Here is a 22,667-nt window from a genome sequence, read left to right on the forward strand (position 1 = left end):
CAATTAGGCACTCTGTGGGTCAGTCGTATGATCCCAGTACAGACCAGTATCATACAATAAGGCACTCTGTGGGTCAGTCATATGATCCCAGTACAGACCAGTATCATACAATTAGGCACTCTGTGGGTCAGTCATACGATCCCAGTACAGACCAGTATCATTACAATAAGGCACTCTGTGGTCAGTCATACGATCCCAGTACAGACCAGTATCATACAATAAGGCACTCTGTGGGTCAGTCATATGATCCCAGAACAGACCAGTATCATACAATAAGACACTCCGTGGGTCAGTCGTATGATCCCAGTACAGACCAATATCATACAATTAGGCACTCTGTGGTCAGTCATACAATTCCAGTACAGACCACTATAAGTACAATTAGGCACTCTGTGGTCAGTCATACGATCCCAGTACAGACCAGTATCATACAATAAGGCACTCTGTGGGTCAGTCATATGATCCCAGTACAGACCAGTCACATACAATAAGGCACTCTGTGGGTCAGTCATATGATCCCAGTACAGACCAGTATCATACAATAAGGCACTCTGTGGGTCAGTCATACAATCCCAGTACAGACCAGTATCATACAATAAGGCACTCTGTGGGTCAGTCATATGATCCCAGTACAGACCAGTATAATACAATTAGGCACTCTGTGGTCAGTCATACAATACCAGTACAGACCACTATAAGTACAATTAGGCACTCTGTGGGTCAGTCGTATGATCCCAGTACAGACCAGTATCATACAATAAGGCACTCTGTGGGTCAGTCATATGATCCCAGTACAGACCAGTATCATACAATTAGGCACTCTGTGGGTCAGTCATACGATCCCAGTACAGACCAGTATCATTAAAATAAGGTAACTCTGTGGGTCAGTCATACGATCCCAGTACAGACCAGTATCATACAATAAGGCACTCTGTGGGTCAGACATACGATCCCAGTACAGACCAGTATCATTACAATAAGGCACTCTGTGGGTCAGACATATGATCCCAGTACAGACCAGTATCATTACAATAAGGCACTCTGTGGGTCAGTCATACGATCCCAGTACAGACCAGTATCATACAATAAGGCACTCTGTAGGTCAGTCATACAATCCCAGTACAGACCAGTATCATACAATAAGGCACTCTGTGGGTCAGACATACGATCCCAGTACAGACCAGTATCATACAATAAGGCACTCTGTGGGTCAGTCATACGATCCCAGTACAGACCAGTAGCATACAATAAGGCACTCTGTGGGTCAGACATACGATCCCAGTACAGACCAGTATCATACAATAAGGCACTCCCTGGGTCAGTCATACGATCCCAGTACAGACCAGTATCATACAATTAGGCACTCTGTAGGTCAGTCATACAATCCCAGTACAGACCAGTATCATACAATAAGGCACTCTGTGGGTCAGACATACGATCCCAGTACAGACCAGTATCATACAATAAGGTACACTGTGGGTCAGTTATACAATCCCAGTACAGACCACTACCATACAATAAGACACTCTGTGGGTCAGTGATACGATCCCAGAACAGACCAGTATCATACAATAGCGCACTCTGTGGGTCAGACATACGATCCCAGTACAGACCAGTATCATTACAATAAGGCACTCTGTGGGTCAGTCATACGATCCCAGTACAGACCAGTATCATACAATAAGGCACTCTGTGGGTCAGTCATATGATCCCAGTACAGACCACTATAAGTACAATTAGGCACTCTGTGGGTCAGTCGTATGATCCCAGTACAGACCAGTATCAAACAATAAGGCACTCTGTGGGTCAGTCATACGATCCCAGTACAGACCAGTATCATACAATAAGGCACTCCCTGGGTCAGTCATACGATCCCAGTACAGACCAGTATCATACAATTAGGCACTCTGTGGGTCAGTCACACGATCCCAGTACAGACCAGTATCATACAATAAGGCACTCTGTGGGTCAGACATACGATCCCAGTACAGACCAGTATCATTACAATAAGGCACTCTGTGGGTCAGTCATACGATCCCAGTACAGACCAGTATCATACAATAAGGCACTCTGTAGGTCAGTCATACAATCCCAGTACAGACCAGTATCATACAATAAGGCACTCTGTGAGTCAGACATACGATCCCAGTACAGACCAGTATCATTACAATAAGGCACTCTGTGGGTCAGTCATACGATCCCAGTACAGACCAGTATCATACAATAAGGCACTCTGTGGGTCAGACATACGATCCCAGTACAGACCAGTATCATACAATAAGGCACTCTGTGGGTCAGTCATACAATTCCAGTACAGACCAGTATGATACAATAAGGCACTCTGTGGGTCAGACATACGATCCCAGTACAGACCAGTATCATACAATAAGGAACTCTGTGGGTCAGGCATTCGATCCCAGTACAGACCAGTATCATACAATAAGGCACTCTGTGGGTCAGACATACGATCCCAGAACAGACCAGTATCATTACAATAAGGCACTCTGTGGGTCAGTCATACGATCCCAGTACAGACCAGTATCATACAATAAGGAACTGTGTGGGTCAGGCATACGATCCCAGTATAGACCAGTATCATACAATAAGGCACTCTGTGGGTCAGTCATACGATCCCAGTACAGACCAGTATAAGTAGAATAAGGCACTCTGTGGGTCAGTGATACGATCCCAGTACAGACCAATATCATTACAATAAGGTACTCTGTGGGTCAGTCATACAATCCCAGTACAGACCAGTATAAGTAGAAAAAGGCACTCTGTGGGATAGTTATACGCTCCCATTACAGACCAGTGTCATACAATAAGACACTCTGGGGGTCAGTGATACGATCCCAGAACAGACCAGTATCATACAATAGCACACTCTGTGGGTCAGTCATACGATCCCAGTACAGACCAGTATCATACAATAAGGCACTCTGTGGGTCAGACATACAGTCCAAGTACAGACCAGTATCATTACAATAAGGCACTCTGTGGGTCAGTCATACGATCCCAGTACAGACCAGTATCATACAATAAGGCACTCTGTGGGTCAGTCATACGATCCCAGTACAGACCAGTATCATACAATAAGGCACTCTGTGGGTCAGACATACGATCCCAGTACAGACCAGTATCATTACAATAAGGCACTCTGTGGGTCAGTCATACGGTCCCAGTACAGACCAGTATCATACAATAAGGCACTCTGTAGGTCAGTCATACAATCCCAGTACAGACCAGTATCATACAATAAGGCACTCTGTGGGTCAGACATACGATCCCACTACAGACCAGTATCATTACAATAAGGCACTCTGTGGGTCAGTCATACGATCCCAGTACAGACCAGTATTATACAATAAGGCACTCTGTAGATCAGTCATACAATACCAGTACAGACCAGTATCATACAATAAGGCACTCTGTGGGTCAGACATACGATCCCAGTACAGACCACTATCATACAATAAGGAACTCTGTGGGTCAGGCATACGATCCCAGTACAGACCAGTATCATACAATAAGGCACTCTGTGGGTCAGACATACGATCCCAGTACAGACCAGTATCATTACAATAAGGCACTCTGTGGGTCAGTCATACGATCCCAGTACAGACCAGTATCATACAATAAAGAACTCTGTGGGTCAGGCATACGATCCCAGTACAGACCAGTATCATACAATAAGGCACTCTGTGGGTCAGTCATACGATCCCAGTACAGACCAGTATAAGTAGAATAAGGCACTCTGTGGGTCAGTGATACGATCCCAGTACAGACCAATATCATTACAATAAGGTACTCTGTGGGTCAGTCATACAATCCCAGTACAGACCAGTATAAGTAGAAAAAGGCACTCTGTGGGATAGTTATACGCTCCCAGTACAGACCAGTGTCATACAATAAGACACTCTGTGGGTCAGTGATACGATCCCAGAACCGACCAGTATCATACAATAGCGCACTCTGTGGGTCAGTCATACGATCCCAGTACAGACCAGTATCATACAATAAGGCACTCTGTGGGTCAGACATACGATCCCAGTACAGACCAGTATCATTACAATAAGGCACTCTGTGGGTCAGTCATACGATCCCAGTACAGACCAGTATCATACAATAAGGCACTCTGTGGGTCAGTCATACGATCCCAGTACAGACCAGTATCATACAATAAGGCACTCTGTGGGTCATACATACGATCCCAGTACAGACCAGTATCATTACAATAAGGCACTCTGTGGGTCAGTCATACGTTCCCAGCACAGACCAGTATCATACAATAAGGCACTCTGTAGGTCAGTCATACAATCCCAGTACAGACCAGTATAAGTAGAATAAGGCACTCTGTGGGACAGTTATACGATCCCAGTACAGACCAGTATCATACAATAAGGTAACTCTGTGGATCAGTCATACGCTCCCAGTACACACCAGTATCATACAATAAGGCACTCTGTGGGTCAGTGATACGATCCCAGTTCAGACCAGTATCATACAATTAGGCACCCTGTGGGTCAGTCATACGATCCCAGTACAGACCAGTACCGTACAATAAGACACTCTGTGGGTCAGTGATACGATCCCAGAACAGACCAGTATCATACAATAGCGCACTCTGTGGGTCAGTAATACGATCCCAGTACAGACCAGTATCATAAAATAAGGCACTCTGTGGGTCAGTCATATGATCCCAGTACAGACCAGTATCATACAATAAGGCACTCTGTGGGTCAGTCATACAATCCCAGTACAGACCAGTATCATACAATAAGGCACTCTGTGGGTCAGTCATATGATCCCAGTACAGACCAGTATAATACAATTAGGCACTCTGTGGTCAGTCATACAATACCAGTACAGACCACTATAAGTACAATTAGGCACTCTGTGGGTCAGTCGTATGATCCCAGTACAGACCAGTATCATACAATAAGGCACTCTGTGGGTCAGTCATATGATCCCAGTACAGAGCAGTATCATACAGTTAGGCACTCTGTGGGTCAGTCATACGATCCCAGTACAGACCAGTATCATTAAAATAAGGTAACTCTGTGGGTCAGTCATACGATCCCAGTACAGACCAGTATCATACAATAAGGCACTCTGTGGGTCAGACATACGATCCCAGTACAGACCAGTATCATTACAATAAGGCACTCTGTGGGTCAGACATACGATCCCAGTACAGACCAGTATCATACAATAAGGCACTCTGTGGGTCAGACATATGATCCCAGTACAGACCAGTATCATTACAATAAGGCACTCTGTGGGTCAGTCATACGATCCCAGTACAGACCAGTATCATACAATAAGGCACTCTGTAGGTCAGTCATACAATCCCAGTACAGACCAGTATCATACAATAAGGCACTCTGTGGGTCAGTCATACGATCCCAGTACAGACCAGTATCATACAATAAGGCACTCTGTGGGTCAGACATACGATCCCAGTACAGACCACTATAAGTACAATTAGGCACTCTGTGGGTCAGTCGTATGATCCCAGTACAGACCAGTATCATACAATAAGGCACTCTGTGGGTCAGTCATATGATCCCAGTACAGACCAGTATCATACAGTTAGGCACTCTGTGGGTCAGTCATACGATCCCAGTACAGACCAGTATCATTAAAATAAGGTAACTCTGTGGGTCAGTCATACGATCCCAGTACAGACCAGTATCATACAATAAGGCACTCTGTGGGTCAGACATACGATCCCAGTACAGACCAGTATCATTACAATAAGGCACTCTGTGGGTCAGACATATGATCCCAGTACAGACCAGTATCATTACAATAAGGCACTCTGTGGGTCAGTCATACGATCCCAGTACAGACCAGTATCATACAATAAGGCACTCTGTAGGTCAGTCATACAATCCCAGTACAGACCAGTATCATACAATAAGGCACTCTGTGGGTCAGTCATACGATCCCAGTACAGACCAGTATCATACAATAAGGCACTCTGTGGGTCAGACATATGATCCCAGTACAGACCAGTATCATTACAATAAGGCACTCTGTGGGTCAGTCATACGATCCCAGTACAGACCAGTATCATACAATAAGGCACTCTGTAGGTCAGTCATACAATCCCAGTACAGACCAGTATCATACAATAAGGCACTCTGTGGGTCAGTCATACGATCCCAGTACAGACCAGTATCATACAATAAGGCACTCTGTGGGTCAGACATACGATCCCAGTACAGACCAGTATCATACAATAAGGTACACTGTGGGTCAGTTATACAATCCCAGTACAGACCACTACCATACAATAAGACACTCTGTGGGTCAGTGATACGATCCCAGAACAGACCAGTATCATACAATAGCGCACTCTGTGGGTCAGACATACGATCCCAGTACAGACCAGTATCATTACAATAAGGCACTCTGTGGGTCAGTCATACGATCCCAGTACAGACCAGTATCATACAATAAGGCACTCTGTGGGTCAGTCATATGATCCCAGTACAGACCAGTATCATACAATTAGGCACTCTGTGGTCAGTCATACAATACCAGTACAGACCACTATAAGTACAATTAGGCACTCTGTGGGTCAGTCGTATGATCCCAGTACAGACCAGTATCATACAATAAGGCACTCTGTGGGTTTGTCATATGATCCCAGTACAGACCAGTATCATACAATTATGCACTCTGTGGGTCAGTCATTCGATCCCAGTACAGACCACTATCATACAATAAGGCACTCTGTGGGTCAGACATACGATCCCAGTACAGAGCAGTATCATACAATAAGGAACTCTGTGGGTCAGTCCTACGATCCCAGTACAGACCAGTATCATACAATAAGGCACTCTGTGGGTCAGACTTACGATCCCAGTACAGACCAGTATCATTACAATAAGGCACTCTGTGGTCAGTCATACGATCCCAGTACAGACCAGTATCATACAATTATGCACTCTGTGGGTCAGTCATACGTTCCAAGTACAGACCAGTATCAAACAATAAGGCACTCTGTGGGTCAGTCATACGATCATAGTACAGACCAGTATCAAACAATAAGGCACTCTGTGGGTCAGTCATACGATCCCAGTACAGACCAGTATCATACAATTATGCACTCTGTGGGTCAGTCATACGATCCAAGTACAGACCAGTATCAAACAATAAGGCACTCTGTGGGTCAGTCATACGATCCCAGTACAGACCAGTATCAAACAATAAGGCACTCTGTGGGTCAGTCATACGATCCCAGTACAGACCAGTATCATACAATTATGCACTCTGTGGGTCAGTCACACGATCCCAGTACAGACCAGTATCATTAAAATAATGTAACTCTGTGGGTCAGTCATACGATCCCAGTACAGACCAGTATCATACAATAAGGCACTCTGTAGGTCAGTCTTACAATCCCAGTACAGACCAGTATCATACAATAAAGCACTCTGTGGGTCAGACATACGATCCCAGTACAGACCAGTATCATACAATAAGTAACTCTGTGGGTCAGTCATACGATCCCAGTACAGACCAGTATCATACAATAAGGCACTCTGTGGTTCAGTCATACGATCCCAGTACAGACCAGTATCATACAATTAGGCACTCTGTGGTTCAGTCATACGATCCCAGTACAGACCAGTAGCATACAATAAGGCACTTTGTGGGTCAGACATACGATCCCAGTACAGACCAGTATCATACAATAAGGCACTCCCTGGGTCAGTCATACGATCCCAGTACAGACCAGTATCATACAATTAGGCACTCTGTGGGTCAGTCACACGATCCCATTACAGACCAGTATCATACAATAAGGCACTCTGTGGGTCAGACATACGATCGCAGTACAGACCAGTATCATTACAATAAGGCACTCTGTGGGTCAGTCATACGATCCCAGTACAGACCAGTATCATAAAATAAGGCACTCTGTAGGTCAGTCATACAATCCCAGTACAGACCAGTATCATACAATAAGGCACTCTGTGGGTCAGACATACGATCCCAGTACAGACCAGTATCATTACAATAAGGCACTCTGTGGGTCAGTCATACGATCCCAGTACAGACCAGTATCATACAAACGGGCACTCTGTGGGTCAGACATACGATCCCAGTACAGACCAGTATCATTACAATAAGGCACTCTGTGGGTCAGTCATACAATCCCAGTACAGACCAGTATGATACAATAAGGCACTCTGTGGGTCAGACATACGATCCCAGTACAGACCAGTATCATACAATAAGGAACTCTGTGGGTAAGGCATTCAATCCCAGTACAGACCAGTATCATACAATAAGGCACTCTGTGGGTCAGACATACGATCCCAGTACAGACCAGTATCATTACAATAAGGCACTCTGTGGGTCAGTCATACGATTCCAGTACAGACCAGTATCATACAATAAGGAACTGTGTGGGTCAGGCATACGATCCCAGTATGGACCAGTATCATACAATAAGGCACTCTGTGGGTCAGTCATACGATCCCAGTACAGACCAGTATAAGTAGAATAAGGCACTCTGTGGGTCAGTGATATGATCCCAGTACAGACCAATATCATTACAATAAGGTACTCTGTGGGTCAGTCATACAATCCCAGTACAGACCAGTATAAGTAGAAAAAGGCACTCTGTGGGATAGTTATACGCTCCCAGTACAGACCAGTGTCATACAATTAGGCACTCTGTGGGTCAGTCACACGATCCCAGTACAGACCAGTATCATACAATAAGGCACTCTGTGGGTCAGACATACGCTCCCAGTACAGACCAGTATCATTACAATAAGGCACTCTGTGGGTCAGTCATACGATCCCAGTACAGACCAGTATCATACAATAAGGCACTCTGTAGGTCAGTCATACAATCCCAGTACAGACCAGTATCATACAATAAGGCACTCTGTGGGTCAGACATACGATCCCACTACAGACCAGTATCATTACAATAAGGCACTCTGTGGGTCAGTCATACGATCCCAGTACAGACCAGTATTATACAATAAGGCACTCTGTAGATCAGTCATACAATCCCAGTACAGACCAGTATCATACAATAAGGCACTCTGTGGGTCAGACATACGATCCCAGTACAGACCACTATCATACAATAAGGAACTCTGTGGGTCAGGCATACGATCCCAGTACAGACCAGTATCATACAATAAGGCACTCTGTGGGTCAGACATACGATCCCAGTACAGACCAGTATCATTACAATAAGGCACTCTGTGGGTCAGTCATACGATCCCAGTACAGACCAGTATCATACAATAAGGAACTCTGTGGGTCAGGCATACGATCCCAGTACAGACCAGTATCATACAATAAGGCACTCTGTGGGTCAGTCATACGATCCCAGTACAGACCAGTATAAGTAGAATAAGGCACTCTGTGGGTCAGTGATACGATCCCAGTACAGACCAATATCATTACAATAAGGTACTCTGTGGGTCAGTCATACAATCCCAGTACAGACCAGTATAAGTAGAAAAAGGCACTCTGTGGGATAGTTATACGCTCCCAGTACAGACCAGTGTCATACAATAAGACACTCTGTGGGTCAGTGATACGATCCCAGAACCGACCAGTATCATACAATAGCGCACTCTGTGGGTCAGACATACGATCCCAGTACAGACCAGTATCATTACAATAAGGCACTCTGTGGGTCAGTCATACGTTCCCAGCACAGACCAGTATCATACAATAAGGCACTCTGTAGGTCAGTCATACAATCCCAGTACAGACCAGTATAAGTAGAATAAGGCACTCTGTGGGACAGTTATACGATCCCAGTACAGACCAGTATCATACAATAAGGTAACTCTGTGGATCAGTCATACGCTCCCAGTACAGACCAGTATCATACAATAAGGCACTCTGTGGGTCAGTGATACGATCCCAGTTCAGACCAGTATCATACAATTAGGCACTCTGTGGGTCAGTCATACGATCCCAGTACAGACCAGTACCATACAATAAGACACTCTGTGGGTCAGTGACACGATCCCAGAACAGACCAGTATCATACAATAGCGCACTCTGTGGGTCAGTAATACGATCCCAGTACAGACCAGTATCATAAAATAAGGCACTCTGTAGGTCAGTCTTACAATCCCAGTACAGACCAGTACCATACAATAAGGCACTCTGTGGGTCAGACATACGATCCCAATACAGGCCAGTATTATTACAATAAGGCACTCTGTGGGTCAGTCATGTGATCCCAGTACAGACCAGTATCATAAAATAAGGCACTCTGTAGGTCAGTCATACAATCCCAATACAGACCAGTATTATTACAATAAGGCACTCTGTGGGTCAGTCATACGATCCCAGTACAGACCAGTATCATACAATAAGGCACTCCCTGGGTCAGTCATATGATCCCAGTACAGACCAGTATCATACAATAAGGCACTCTGTGGGTCAGTCACACGATCCCAGTACAGACCAGTACCATACAATAAGGCACTCTGTGGGTCAGACATACGATCCCAGTACAGACCAGTATCATACAATAAGGCACTCTGTGGGTCAGACATACGATCCCAGTACAGACCAGTATCATACAATATGGCACTCTGTAGGTCAGTCATACAATCCCAGTACAGACCAGTATCATACAATTAGGCACTCTGTGGGTCAGTCATACGATCCCAGTACAGACCAGTATCATACAATAAGGCACTCTGTGGGTCAGTCATACGATCCCAGTACAGACCAGTATCGCACAATTAGGCACTCTGTGGGTCAGTCATACGATCCCAGTACAGACCAGTATCATACAATAAGGCACTCTGTGGGTCAGTCATACGATCCCAGTAGATACCAGTATCATACAATAAGGCACTCTGTGGGTCAGTGATACGATCCCAGAACAGACCAGTATCATACAATAGCGCACTCTGTGGGTCAGTAATACGATCCCAGTACAGACCAGTATCATAAAATAAGGCACTCTGTAGGTCAGTCTTACAATCCCAGTACAGACCAGTACCATACAATAAGGCACTCTGTGGGTCAGACATACGATCCCAATACAGGCCAGTATTATTACAATAAGGCACTCTGTGGGTCATTCATGTGATCCCAGTACAGACCAGTATCATAAAATAAGGCACTCTGTAGGTCAGTCATACAATCCCAGTACAGACCAGTATTATTACAATAAGGCACTCTGTGGGTCAGTCATACGATCCCAGTACAGACCAGTATCATACAATAAGGCACTCCCTGGATCAGTCATATGATCCCAGTACAGACCAGTATCATACAATAAGGCACTCTGTGGGTCAGTCATACGATCCCAGTACAGACCAGTACCATACAATAAGGCACTCTGTGGGTCAGACATACGATCCCAGTACAGACCAGTATCATACAATAAGGCACTCTGTGGGTCAGACATACGATCCCAGTACAGACCAGTATCATACAATATGGCACTCTGTAGGTCAGTCATACAATCCCAGTACAGACCAGTATCATACAATTAGGCACTCTGTGGGTCAGTCATACGATCCCAGTACAGACCAGTATCATACAATAAGGCACTCTGTGGGTCAGTCATACGATCCCAGTACAGACCAGTATCGCACAATTAGGCACTCTGTGGGTCAGTCATACGATCCCAGTACAGACCAGTATCATACAATAAGGCACTCTGTGGGTCAGTCATACGATCCCAGTACAGACCAGTATTATACAATAAGGCACTCTGTAGATCAGTCATACAATCCCAGTACAGACCAGTATCATACAATAAGGCACTCTGTGGGTCAGACATACGATCCCAGTACAGACCACTATCATACAATAAGGAACTCTGTGGGTCAGGCATACGATCCCAGTACAGACCAGTATCATACAATAAGGCACTCTGTGGGTCAGACATACGATCCCAGTACAGACCAGTATCATTACAATAAGGCACTCTGTGGGTCAGTCATACGATCCCAGTACAGACCAGTATCATACAATAAGGAACTCTGTGGGTCAGGCATACGATCCCAGTACAGACCAGTATCATACAATAAGGCACTCTGTGGGTCAGTCATACGATCCCAGTACAGACCAGTATAAGTAGAATAAGGCACTCTGTGGGTCAGTGATACGATCCCAGTACAGACCAATATCATTACAATAAGGTACTCTGTGGGTCAGTCATACAATCCCAGTACAGACCAGTATAAGTAGAAAAAGGCACTCTGTGGGATAGTTATACGCTCCCAGTACAGACCAGTGTCATACAATAAGACACTCTGTGGGTCAGTGATACGATCCCAGAACCGACCAGTATCATACAATAGCGCACTCTGTGGGTCAGACATACGATCCCAGTACAGACCAATATCATTACAATAAGGCACTCTGTGGGTCAGTCATACGTTCCCAGCACAGACCAGTATCATACAATAAGGCACTCTGTAGGTCAGTCATACAATCCCAGTACAGACCAGTATAAGTAGAATAAGGCACTCTGTGGGACAGTTATACGATCCCAGTACAGACCAGTATCATACAATAAGGTAACTCTGTGGATCAGTCATACGCTCCCAGTACAGACCAGTATCATACAATAAGGCACTCTGTGGGTCAGTGATACGATCCCAGTTCAGACCAGTATCATACAATTAGGCACTCTGTGGGTCAGTCATACGATCCCAGTACAGACCAGTACCATACAATAAGACACTCTGTGGGTCAGTGACACGATCCCAGAACAGACCAGTATCATACAATAGCGCACTCTGTGGGTCAGTAATACGATCCCAGTACAGACCAGTATCATAAAATAAGGCACTCTGTAGGTCAGTCTTACAATCCCAGTACAGACCAGTACCATACAATAAGGCACTCTGTGGGTCAGACATACGATCCCAATACAGGCCAGTATTATTACAATAAGGCACTCTGTGGGTCAGTCATGTGATCCCAGTACAGACCAGTATCATAAAATAAGGCACTCTGTAGGTCAGTCATACAATCCCAATACAGACCAGTATTATTACAATAAGGCACTCTGTGGGTCAGTCATACGATCCCAGTACAGACCAGTATCATACAATAAGGCACTCCCTGGGTCAGTCATATGATCCCAGTACAGACCAGTATCATACAATAAGGCACTCTGTGGGTCAGTCATACGATCCCAGTACAGACCAGTACCATACAATAAGGCACTCTGTGGGTCAGACATACGATCCCAGTACAGACCAGTATCATACAATAAGGCACTCTGTGGGTCAGACATACGATCCCAGTACAGACCAGTATCATACAATATGGCACTCTGTAGGTCAGTCATACAATCCCAGTACAGACCAGTATCATACAATTAGGCACTCTGTGGGTCAGTCATACGATCCCAGTACAGACCAGTATCATACAATAAGGCACTCTGTGGGTCAGTCATACGATCCCAGTACAGACCAGTATCGCACAATTAGGCACTCTGTGGGTCAGTCATACGATCCCAGTACAGACCAGTATCATACAATAAGGCACTCTGTGGGTCAGTCATACGATCCCAGTAGATACCAGTATCATACAATAAGGCACTCTGTGGGTCAGTGATACGATCCCAGAACAGACCAGTATCATACAATAGCGCACTCTGTGGGTCAGTAATACGATCCCAGTACAGACCAGTATCATAAAATAAGGCACTCTGTAGGTCAGTCTTACAATCCCAGTACAGACCAGTACCATACAATAAGGCACTCTGTGGGTCAGACATACGATCCCAATACAGGCCAGTATTATTACAATAAGGCACTCTGTGGGTCATTCATGTGATCCCAGTACAGACCAGTATCATAAAATAAGGCACTCTGTAGGTCAGTCATACAATCCCAGTACAGACCAGTATTATTACAATAAGGCACTCTGTGGGTCAGTCATACGATCCCAGTACAGACCAGTATCATACAATAAGGCACTCCCTGGATCAGTCATATGATCCCAGTACAGACCAGTATCATACAATAAGGCACTCTGTGGGTCAGTCATACGATCCCAGTACAGACCAGTACCATACAATAAGGCACTCTGTGGGTCAGACATACGATCCCAGTACAGACCAGTATCATACAATAAGGCACTCTGTGGGTCAGACATACGATCCCAGTACAGACCAGTATCATACAATATGGCACTCTGTAGGTCAGTCATACAATCCCAGTACAGACCAGTATCATACAATTAGGCACTCTGTGGGTCAGTCATACGATCCCAGTACAGACCAGTATCATACAATAAGGCACTCTGTGGGTCAGTCATACGATCCCAGTACAGACCAGTATCGCACAATTAGGCACTCTGTGGGTCAGTCATACGATCCCAGTACAGACCAGTATCATACAATAAGGCACTCTGTGGGTCAGTCATACGATCCCAGTAGATACCAGTATCATACAATAAGGCACTCTGTGGGTCAGACATACGATCCCAGTACAAACCAGTATTATTACAATAAGGCACTCTGTGGGTCAGTCATACGATCCCAGTACAGACCAGTATCATACAATAAGGCACTCTGTAGGTCAGTCATACAATCCCAGTACAGACCAGTATCATACAATAAAGCACTCTGTGGGTCAGACATACGATCCCAGTACAGACTAGTATTATTACAATAAGGCACTCTGTGGGTCAGTCATACGATCCCAGTACAGACCAGTATCATACAATAAGGCACTCTGTAGGTCAGTCATACAATCCCAGTACAGACCAGTATCATACAATAAGGCACTCTGTGGGTCAGTCATACGCTCCCAGTACAGACCAGTATCATACAATAAGGCACTCCCTTGGTCAGTCATACAATCCCAGTACAGACCAGTATCATACAATTAGGCACTCTGTGGGTCAGTCATACGATCCCAGTACAGACCAGTATCATACAATAAGGCACTCTGTGGGTCAGTCATACGATCCCAGTACAGACCAGTATCATACAATTAGGCACTCTGTGGGTCAGACATACAATACCAGTACAGACCAGTATCATTACAATAAGGCACTCTGTTGGTCAGTCATACGATCCCAGTATAGACCAGTATAAGTAGAATAAGGCACTCTGTGGGTCAGTCATACGATCCCAGTCCAGACCAGTATCATACAATAAGGCACTCTGTGGGTCAGTCATACGATCCCAGTCCAGACCAGTATCATTACAATAAGGCACTCTGTGGATCAGTTATACGATCCCAGTACAGACCAGTATCATACAATTAGGCACTCTGTGGGTCAGTCATACGATCCCAGTAGATACCAGTATCATACAATAAGGCACTCTGTGGGTCAGTCATACGATACCAGTGCAGACCAGTATCATTACAATTAGGCACTCTGTGGGTCAGTCATACGATCCCAGTATAGACCAGTATCATTACAATAAGGCACTCTGTGGGTCAGTCATACGATCCCAGTATAGACCAGTATCATTACAATAAGGCACTTTGTGGGTCAGTCATACAATCCCAGTACATACCAGTATCATACAATAAGGTACTCTTTGGGTCAGTCATACGATCCCAGTACAGACCAGTATCATACAATAAGGCACTCTGTGGGTCAGTCATACGATCCCAGTACAGACCAGTATCATTACAATAAGGCACTCTGTGGGTCAGTCATACGATCCCAGTACAGACCAGTATCATACAATAAGACACTCTGTGGGTCAGTCATACGATCCTAGTACAGACCAGTATCATACAATAAGGCACTCTGTGGGTCAGTCATACGATCCCAGTACAGACCAGTATCATTACAATAAGGCACTCTGTGGGTCAGTCATACGATCCCAGTACAGACCAGTATCATACAATAAGACACTCTGTGGGTCAGTCATACGATCCTAGTACAGACCAGTATCATACAATAAGGCACTCTGTGGGTCAGTCATACGATCCCAGTACAGACCAGTATCATTCAATAAGGTAACTCTGTGGATCAGTCATATGATCCCAGTCCAGACCAGTATCATACAATAAGGCACTCTGTGGATCAGTCATACGCTCCCAGTTCAGACCAGTATCATACAATAAGGCACTCTGTGGATCAGTCATATGATCCCAGTACAGACCAGTATCATACAATAAGGCACTCTGTGGGTCAGACATACGATCCCAGTACAGACCAGTATCATACAATAAGGTAACTCTGTGGATCAGTCATACGATCCCAGTACAGACCAGTATCATTACAATAAGGCACTCTGTGGGTCAGTCATACGATCCCAGTACAGACCAGTATCATTACAATAAGGTACTCTTTGGGTCAGTCATACGATCCCAGTACAGACCAGTATCATACAATAAGGCACTCTGTGGGTCAGTCATACGATCCCAGTACAGACCAGTATCATTACAATAAGACACTCTGTGGGTCAGTCATACGATCCCAGTACAGACCAGTATCATACAATAAGACACTCTGTGGGTCAGTCATACGATCCCAGTACAGACCAGTATCATACAATAAGGCACTCTGTGGGTCAGTCATACGATCCCAGTACAGACCAGTATCATACAATAAGGTAACTCTGTGGATCAGTCATATGATCCCAGTCCAGACCAGTATCATACAATAAGGCACTCTGTGGATCAGTCATACGCTCCCAGTTCAGACCAGTATCATACAATAAGGCACTCTGTGGGTCAGTCATAAGATCCTAGTACAGACCAGTATCATACAATAAGGCACTCTGTGGATCTGTCATATGATCCCAGTACAGACCAGTATCATACAATAAGGCACTCTGTGGGTCAGACATAAGATCCCAGTACAGACCAGTATCATACAATAAGGTAACTCTGTGGATCAGTCATACGATCCCAGTACAGACCAGTATCATACAATAAGGCACTCTGTGGATCAGTCATACGATCCCAGTACAGACCAGTATCATACAATAAGGTAACTCTGTGGATCAGTCATATGATCCCAGTACAGACCAGTATAGTACAATAAAGCACTCTGTGGATCAGTCATATGATCCCAGTACAGACCAGTATCATACAATAAGGCACTCTGTGGGTCAGTCATATGATCCCAGTACAGACCAGTATCATACAATAAGGCACTCTGTGGGTCAGTCATAAGATCCTAGTACAGACCAGTATCATACAATAAGGCACTCTGTGGATCAGTCATATGATCCCAGTACAGACCAGTATCATACAATAAGGCACTCTGTGGGTCAGACATAAGATCCCAGTACAGACCAGTATCATACAATAAGGTAACTCTGTGGATCAGTCATATGATCCCAGTACAGACCAGTATCATACAATAAGGCACTCTGTGGATCAGTCATATGATCCCAGTACAGACCAGTATCATACAATAAGGCACTCTGTGGATCAGTCATATGATCCCAGTACAGACCAGTATCATACAATAAGGCACTCTGTGGATCAGTCATATGATCCCAGTACAGACCAGTATCATACAATAAGGCACTCTGTGGGTCAGTCATACGATCCCAGTACAGACCAGTATCATACAATAAGGCACTCTGTGGATCAGTCATATGATCCCAGTACAGACCAGTATCATACAATAAGGCACTCTGTGGATCAGTCATATGATCCCAGTACAGACCAGTATCATACAATAAGGCACTCTGTGGGTCAGTCATACGATCCCAGTACAGACCAGTATCATACAATAAGGCACTCTGTGGGTCAGACATAAGATCCCAGTACAGACCAGTATCATACAATAAGGTAACTCTGTGGATCAGTCATATGATCCCAGTACAGACCAGTATCATACAATAAGGTAACTCTGTGGGTCAGTCATACGATCCCAGTACAGACCAGTATCATACAATAAGGCACTCTGTGGGTCAGACATATGATCCCAGTACAGACCAGTATCATACAATAAGGCACTTTGTGGGTCAGTCATACGATCCCAGTACAGACCAGTATAAGTACAATATGACAGTCTATGGTCCTGCTCATATCGTTATGACAAGAAACAAACACCCTATAATACCATCCTACTGTAGACCAGTATGATTACAAGAATCCATTCTCACCCACATACAGGCTGCAGCTGGTAACACAATCAATGTGAATTCAAAATGCTAATTTTATCAGCCACACAAAGCTGTACTCTAGAGTGAGAGAGGTGGGACCGAGCTGGGCTACCAGCCAGGGCCGTTCTATTCTGTTCTCAGAATGCTAGATTGTTCCAGGGAGAGCCATGTCTGGAAATGTCCACAGGCAGCCGGCCAGCGCTGGTAGGGGAAGCCAGGGACTCAGAAAGGGCTCTGTAGATAGAAAGATCAGGATGGGTGTATGGGATGTGAGGTGCGAGTGCAGTCAGGCACTTTGGTAATGGATAGAAGAGCTTAGAGCAGACACTGAGACAAACAAATAAAACTCAGGGAAGAGGGAATACAGAATAAGAGAGAAGAGGAACATTGTGAGATATAAGAATGAGGGAATTAGAAGAAGGACAAGAGACACAGAGGCCAACAGAGAGACGGCAGAGATGTACACAGAGGAAAGAGGATAGAGCTGAGAGTGGAAGATGGAGAGGGGTATGTGGAGAGAGAAGCAGAGAGGGGTCATCTGTACAGCAGTAATAGTAGGAACCATAGGGGAGGTATAGAGGGGGCAGAAATAGGTCGAAAGCGAAATACAAGGATAAAGAGAAGGAGTAAACTAGAGAATGAGAGAGGGGAGAGAGAGAGAGAGAGAGAATAAGAGAGATTACAAGCAAGAGAGAATGAGAGAGAGGGAGGGAGAGAATTAGAGCGAGTGAAAGAGAGACAGAGAGAGAGACAGAAAGAGATTCATGGGGGAGAGAGAGAGAGAGAGAGATACGCGGACAATAGGGAATGAAGGAGAAGGTGAGATGTAATGTCAGAGAGAGGAGGAGGAGATAGTAAGAGAGAAAAGATTGAGAGAGAATTAGATAGATTAGGAGCAAAAGAGAATGAAAGAGAGGGAAGGAAAGAATTAGAGAGAGAAAGAAAGAGGGAGAGGAAATTAGAGAGATGCAGGGTGAAAATTACAGAGAGAGAGAGAGAATTAGGGAGATTACAAGCATGAGAGAGAGGGAGAGAGAGAAAGAGAATGACAGAAAGGGAGGGTAAAAATTATAGAGAGAGAGAATGAGAGAAATGCATTGTGAAAATTAGAGAGAGACAGAGAGAGAGAACTACATTACAAGCAAGAGAGAATGAGAGAGAGGGAGGGAAAGAATTAGAGAGAGCAAATGAGAGATGGAGTGTGAGGTTTAGAGAGAAAGGGAGAGAACGAGAGAGAACGAGAGAGAACGAGAGAGAACGAGAGAATTAGAGAGGAGTCTCAAGGAGATGCACAGGAGAGGGAGGGATGAATACAACTTTTGTATATGAATTATGGATGGGGCCGTTTGTAGTGGAAGTGATTTAGAAAGTGCATGTTAATAAATCAAGGCGTATTTTGTGGTCTGTAAATCAGACCAACATATTAACTAATCCATAGACCTGTCTACTTCACTCTGTATACTACTTGTCTCCATACCTATCTGTATAACCCTCTTTATACTACCCCGCTGTATATCCCTCTATATACTACCCCCTGCATATCTACCTATCTGTATAACCCTCTATATACTACCCCCTGCACATCTGCCTATCTGTATATCCCTCTATATACTACCCCCTGCATATTTATCTATCTGTATATCCCTCTACATACTACCACCTACACATATACCTATCTGTTTATCCCTCTATATACTATCCCCTGCATATCTATCTATCTATCTGTATATCCCTCTATATACTACCCCCTACACATATACCTATCTGTTTATCCCTCTATATACTATCCCCTGCACATCTACCTATCTGTATATCCCTCTATATACTACCCCCTGCATATCTATCTATCTATCTATCTGTATATCCCTCTATATACAACCCCCTACACATATACCTATCTGTATATCCCTCTATATACTACCCCCTGCACATCTACCTATCTGTATATCCCTCTATATACTACCCCCTGCACATCTACCTATCTGGATATACTACCCCCTGCACATCTACCTATCTGTATATCCCTCTATATACTACCGCCTGCATATCTACCTATCTGTATATCCCTCTATATACTACCCCCTGCACATCTACCTATCTGTATATCCCTCTATATACTACCCCCTGCACATCTACCTATCTGTATATCCCTCTATATACTACCCCCTGCACATCTACCTATCTGCATATCCCTCTATATGCCACCCCTGTATATCTACCTATATTACCCTCTATATATTACCCCCTGCATATCTACCTATCTGTATATCCCTCTATATACTACCACTGCACATCTACCTATCTGTATTACCCTCTATATACTACCCCCTGCATATCTACCTATCTGTATTACCCTCTATATACTACCCCCTGCATATCTACCTATCTGTATATCCCTCTATATACTACCCCCTGCATATTTATCTATCTGTATATCCCTCTACATACTACCCCCTACACATATACCTATCTGTATATCCCTCTATATACTATCCCCTGCACATCTACCTATCTGTATATCCCTCTATATACTACCCCCTGCATATCCCTCTATATACTACCCTCTGCATATCTACCTATCTGTATATCCCTCCACATACTACCCCCTGCACATCTACCTATCTGTATATCCCTCTATATACTACCCCCTGCATGTCCACCTATCTGTATAACCCTCTATATACTACCCTCTGCACGTCCACCTATCTGTATATCCCTCTATATACTACCCCCTGCACATCTACCTATCTGTATATCCCTCTATATACTACCCCCTGCATATCTACCTCTCTGTATTACCCACCCTTTACCTATATGTATTTCCATCTCTCAGTCTACTTCTCTGCATTAATCTGTATGTAATCCCCACTGTATAGCTACCTACAAATGTTTCCCTCAGCATACATAGCTACCCCAGGGTATTTCTTCCTATCTGTGTTACTACAATACATGATCTCTGTATACCTTACTCTATACCTGTCTGCATTTCTTTCTGTAGACATTCAGGTCTATACATCTCTGTACATATTGTCTATCTTTATAACTACCTGCACCCTTTCCTGTATATATGGATATTTGGGCATATTCATATATACATCTATCTGTATATAAACATACCCACCTCTTTGAGATAGGTAGATAGATAGATACAAGGTTAGACATCTCTGTACATATTGTCAATTTTTATAACTACCTGCACCTTTTCCTGGATATATGGATATTTGGGCATATTTGTATATACATCTATATGTATATAAACATACTCAGCTCTTTGAGATAGATAGATAGATAGATAGATAGATAGATAGATAGATAGATATGAGATAGAAAGATATGCAATAGAAAGATATGAGATAGATAGGTAGATAGATGGATAGATAGATAGATATGAGATAGAAAGATATGAGATAGATAGGTAGATAGATAGATAGATATGAGATGGATACATAGATAGATATGAGATATATAGATAGATATATAGATAGATAGATAGATAGATAGATAGATAGATAGATAGATAGATAGATAGATAGATAGAGATATGAGATAGATAGGAATGAGATGAATAGATAGATATGAGATGGGTAGATAGATAGATATGATATGGATTAATGGATAGAGATATGAGATATATAGATAGATAGATAGATAGATAGATAGATAGATAGATAGATAGATGGATAGAGATATGAGATAGATAGGAATGAGATGGATAGATAGATATGAGATGGGTAGATAGAAATGAGATGGATACATGGATACATGGATAGATCTTACTAATAAAGAGCTGTGACTAAACATTATAGACCTGTCTACATGCACCCTAGTCACATCCTGGACAGACTCCAGCAGGTACTGGCAGACTCACCCAGGCCTTGTTCTGATAAAAGATGCTGTCCTTGGTCCTGATTCACCTGATGCCGAGTCCGATCCCTAGAATCTGCTTTATGAGATAGGATTCTTGTCCTGATGCTGTGTCCTCAATTCTCTGGGTCTTTGTGGCCGGATTACGGTCCTGATGCTGGTCCTGCTAATGTGATGTTTTTTCCTTTCATTCCTGCGTCACTGGGATGCTGAGGAACTGTCTAGATAATGAGAGGGAGGAGAGAAGGGAGGAGGAGAGACCCATGGAAAGGAGGGAGGGAGGCAGACATTGGAGGAGGAGAGAGAGAGGAGAGTGTACAGCTAGGAGACAGCAAGCACTACAAAGACCTACATAAAGAGAGGTGTGAATAAGATACCAAGCAATATATTCTTACATGAAGAGAGAGGTCAATAAAACTTCATATAAAAATAGAGGACAAAAGAGACCGTGGGATATAAGAGCCAGCAATAGACATAAATACTGAGTGGGAAAAAAAAAGCACTCACATCTGTGTTTGTACATATCAAGACATAATTAACAATTAATTCATCACGTGACATATAACACATAACAGATTTGACTTTGTCATTATTTTTTCTGTAGATATTATATCATGCAACAGGGCAGCGATCCTCAGCACACAGCAAATCTACAACCAAATTGCTGAAAAATAATTGCACGGATTAGGACACATCATCATCATCATTTATTTATATTTATTTATATAGCGTCAAC

At 43.8% G+C, this 22,667-nt stretch overlaps 1 protein-coding gene across 2 annotated transcripts in view; it reads right to left on the reverse strand.

Annotated features, from left to right (window-relative positions):
* Nucleotides 1-22,179, reverse strand: part of CLIP3 (CAP-Gly domain containing linker protein 3) — a 59,752-nt gene extending 37,573 nt beyond the window's left edge. For both annotated transcript variants that reach the window (XR_012679222.1, XM_075186845.1), the window contains exon 1: nucleotides 21,936-22,179. The gene's annotated coding sequence lies outside the window, so the exon portion shown is untranslated. The remainder of the gene's footprint in view (nucleotides 1-21,935) is intronic.
* Between the last annotated feature and the right edge of the window lie 488 nt (nucleotides 22,180-22,667).

The sequence above is a fragment of the Mixophyes fleayi genome, chromosome 9, assembly GCF_038048845.1.
Source record: "Mixophyes fleayi isolate aMixFle1 chromosome 9, aMixFle1.hap1, whole genome shotgun sequence".
In the NCBI taxonomy this organism is placed as follows: Eukaryota; Metazoa; Chordata; class Amphibia; order Anura; family Limnodynastidae; genus Mixophyes; species Mixophyes fleayi.